Source organism: Cannabis sativa, chromosome X (genome assembly GCF_029168945.1).
Source record: "Cannabis sativa cultivar Pink pepper isolate KNU-18-1 chromosome X, ASM2916894v1, whole genome shotgun sequence".
In the NCBI taxonomy this organism is placed as follows: domain Eukaryota; kingdom Viridiplantae; phylum Streptophyta; class Magnoliopsida; order Rosales; family Cannabaceae; genus Cannabis; species Cannabis sativa.
In genome coordinates, this window is record NC_083610.1 from 47,757,429 (window position 1) to 47,762,007 (window position 4,579).

A 4,579-nucleotide genomic window follows, 5' to 3' on the forward strand; every position below is an offset into this window, starting at 1 on the left:
TTTCTAAATTTTCATTGGGCGGGTTACGATTAAATATTTGCAACCCGATATTTATATTGGGTTAATAAAAATATGTTATAACCCGACCGACGTACACCCCTAGCTGACAGTAATGGGTTGAATGGCTTATTAAGTTTCTCTGACAGAGTTAATTTGGGTTGTATGGGGAACCATATTACTTGGTCTAATGGAAGGAATTTTCAAGTTCTCATTAAGGAAATACTTTACCGTATTGTTGGAGACCTTAACTGGTTAATAGCCTACCCTAAGCCTGGGGTTCGTTCATTGGCTATTAAAGAGTCAGATCATGCTCTGCTTTTCTTGATCTTCTTATGAACAGGGAGAGGTTTAGAACCCTTTTCCGATATTTAGATGCCTTGTCTAGGGATGAAAGTTGTAAGGAGGTAATTAAGAATGCCTGAGCTCTTGAGATTCAAGGATTTAAGAGTTTTTCAGCTTATGGGTTGTATCTCTCATACTTGTCTATGTTTGGCCAAGTGGAACAAGGAGGTTTTTTGGTTTCGTGATAAAAAACTAAAAATGCTCTATGGTCTGTTGTTGCAAGTCCAAGGACGAGTTCCCTCTCAGAACAATCTTCAACTTGAGGCGGACATTATGCTAGAAATTGGCGAGGTGGAGGCTCGTAAATTTGAGATTTAGAAGCAAAAATCTTGGGAAAACTGGTATTGGGATGGAGATAGGAATACTAAATTTTTCCACGCTGCCACCCTTATTAAGCAGAGGAGGAATTTTATTGGAGAAGTGTCTGATAATGGTGTTGATTGGATCGAAGGTCATATGGAGGTGGGCGCTACTTCAGCCAAAAGTTTCAGGAAGTGTTCTCTTCCTCTTTTTCTTGCCACTTGAGCCAAGCTTTGTTAGATAGCCAATTATCTCATATGAAACTAACACTGACCTTGTTGGTACCCTTAGCGTTGACGAGATTAAGAAGGTAGTTTGGTCTATGCCTCCTCTTAAGGCTTCTGGTCCAAATGGGATGCCTAAAAAATTCTTCAAAGATTATCGGGATGTGATGGGCAAAGATGTTACTAATAAAGTTATCTATTTCCTTGATACGAGTGAGTTTGTAAAGGCCTTGAACCAAACCTTTATAGTGCTTATCCCCAAGAAAATGGGCCCTCAGTGCTTTGATGATTTTCGTTTGATTAGCTTGTGTAACTTTGTTTAAAAAGTCATATCTAAGTTGCTAGCCAAGCGTCTCAGACCCACTCTTAAGAATCTCATTTCCCTTTTCCAATCTGCTTTTGTTCTGAGAAGGTAGAGAGTAGTATTTTGGCCCATGAAATTTTAGATTTCCTTAAGAAAATTAACAGTCGAGAGGGCTTTTTCGGCTTAAAGCTAAATATGTCAAAAGCTTACGACAAATTCGAATAGTGCTTCCTAGAGAATACTTTGGCTGCCTTTAGTTTTGGTGCTAGGTTTATCGGCTTCATTATGAAGTGTGTCACCTCGGTTTCTTTTCCTGTTTTGCTTAATGGGGAATTCGAAGCAATTTGGTCCTAAGAAGGGATTACGTCAAGGTGACCCAATTTCTCTTGATCTTTTTGTTCTGTGTAGTGAGGTTCTCACTTGTCTCCTCTTGAGAAAGGAAGAGTTAGGATGTCTTATTGGGTTTAAAGTCAGTCACCGGAACCCTCCTATTACACATCTCACGTATGCGAATGATACGATGGTTTTTGCTGGGCTAATTTTAACGAGATTGCTTCTATTCGAGAATTCCTCGACCTCTTTTGTTCTTGGTTAGGCGAACGGTTAAATGTGCATAAATTTGCCTTGATTTTTGCTGGGCTGATTTGTGTAGCTCTTTATTGGAAGAGTTTGATTTTCATTTTATGAACAATGATGATAAGTTTCTTGGAATTCTATCATTTTTACGAAAAAGTAAAGTTAAAGATTTCAAGTTTATTAAGGATAGGCTTCTAGAAAGGATCGAAGGGTGGATGTGCAAGCTCTTATCTCAAGCTAGTATAATAACTCTTATTAGATTGGTAGCCTTGAGCGTCCCCGTATACACTATGTCGACTTTCATCCTTCCTTTAAGTATTTATCATGATTTGGATAAGGTGGTTTGTAAATTTTGGTGGAACATGATTTCTAACAAGAATCAGTTCTCTTTGACCAACTTGGATTCCATCCACCTTCCGTTGGCGGAGGGTGGACTCAACTTAAAAAAATTTGAGGACATAAACTTGGCATTGATATCCAAGTTCGGCTAGAAGTTAGCTACGGAGCTCCAAACTTTGGTGACGAGTCTTCCTTGCTAAATATGGAGGAGGATTTAATTCTGGAATATTGGTGGCAATACTACCCAAACTACACATTTAATTACACTTAACCCCACAAATCTAATTTTTGGTGGTAAAACCCTTTGAACCTCACTCATGTTTTGCTCATTACACCTCCGCCAGAAAACCTTAATTAAGTGCGACAATGGACATCCCACGTGTTCACTTTGTACAAGTAACAAATTTTTAGAAGTCCACGTAATATTAATTATTAAAAAATAATTTTAAATATTTAAAAATTTTAAAAATTAGAAAATAAATTAATTTTAATAAATATTTATAAAAAATATATATTTTATCTTTTTCTTTTCTTTTTCCTTTTTCCTTTTTCCTTTTGCCTTTTCTTTTCTTTTCTTTTCTCCCTTGAAACCCTAATCCTCTCCACCCTAATTTCTTCCTTATTCTCCATTATCACCGCCACCATAGTCATTACCACCAAAGCCACTGCCAGAACCACCACCACAAATCACAATAGCCACCACCACCTTAACCTACGCCTAAATCACAACAGCCACCACCGAGCTTAACCTAAACCCAAATCATGACAACCACCTTAACCTAAAGTCGAGCTTCAATTGGCTCATTGGGACCCAGAGATGGCTTAATCGGAGCCATGGAGCTTCGGCTCTGGCGAGGTCCACCACGAAGAGAGAGAAGAGATGGAAGAGATAAAGAAAGGGTCTGGGATTGATGTAGAGAGACACCAAAATGGTTTGAACCCTTGGTTGAAGATGGTGGCTCATTGAAGTCGTACCGAAAACAGCGAGGAAGAGAGAAGGAGACAGGTCGAGTAATAAAGAACAAAAGAATTGGGGTAGGGGTTTTGGGTCTTAGGGTTTTTTGGATATTAGGTGGGGGGGGGTTTGTCGATCTCAACGATGGTGGCTCATCGAAGCTGAGGTTGGAGAGAGAGAGAGAGAGAGAGAGAGAGAGAGAGAGAGAGAGAGAGAGAGAGAGAGAGAGAGAGAGAGAGAGAGAGAGAGAGAGAGAGAGAGAGAGAGAGAGAGAGAGAGAGAGAGAGAGAGAGATATTAGGGTTTTCAGAAGAAGAAGAAAAAGAAAAAAAATTAATTATTTTTTTTCTACTTTTTAAAATTTTTAAATATTTAAAATTATTTTATAATAATTAATATTACGTGGACTACTAAGTTTTTTCCACATGTATACTCAACTGAGATTTTTAGACGGGAGTGTAATGAGCAAAATAGAAGTGAGGTTCAGAGAGTTTTACCACCAAAAATTGGGTTTGTGAGATTAAGTGTAACTAAATGTGTAGTTTGGGTAGTATTACTGCCAATATCCCTTTAATTCTTTTTGGTCTTTAAAATTACCTAGCAATGCTTCTTTTGGTGTGAGAAGAATTCTTTCTTCTAGATAATTGATTAGAGATGAAGCTTATTATCTTATTGGTAATGACAGGGAAGTGAACATTTGAAACTCTCATTGGATTTCTTGGCTCACTTGGGATCAATACAAGGCTTCCTTCAATCCTTTGATCGTGAAAAATACTTTCCATGTCTCCTCTTTATTGAGGGAGAATGGAGAGCGAAACATGAATAAATTTAAGTTCTAGTTTATTCAAAGCGTTGCTACTTCGAATTGGTTCGATTAAGAACCTTTCTTCTAGGCATAGTGATGATCTTGTATGGAAGTAGTTTATAATTAAATCTACTTATCTTTCTATCATTAAGAATAGAACTGGCCTAGGAGATGGGATATGGAAAGATGTGCGATAGCTCAAAGATCATGTGAGGCCGAAGTTATTGCTCTATAAACTTGGTAGGGATGTCCTTCATTTTGCTAGTCGTTTGGGGCAAATTTTCGATAATGTGCAAAAGTGTGTTATCTGTGATTTTCACGATGATTATTTCTTATACCTTTTTTGTCTTTGCCCTTTGGCTAAGAGCCTCTGGTTCTCCTGTCCTTGGTCAATAAGGAGTGAATTTCTTGTGTTCTCTACCTCGTTAGAGTTGTTGAAATGGTTGTTGAAACTTGACTCTCTCGTGTTGCCTCATGGGGCCATTAGTCCTTCTTTCACTAACTTTGATTTGTATCTTTATTACGAGTTTTAGGGAGCTAGGAATAAGGCTTTCCACGAAAAAGTGATCCCAACAGCAAGAGGTATTCAAGTTTCAATTCATAATACTCTACAGGGTCTTTATATTGTTGAAAATTTGAATGTGGGCAGCAAAGCTATTTCTATTCTGGCTACCGATGAGTTGGCCGACATTCTTGCAGGTTTTGTGGCTGTCTTCTCTAATGTTGCTTGTAGGG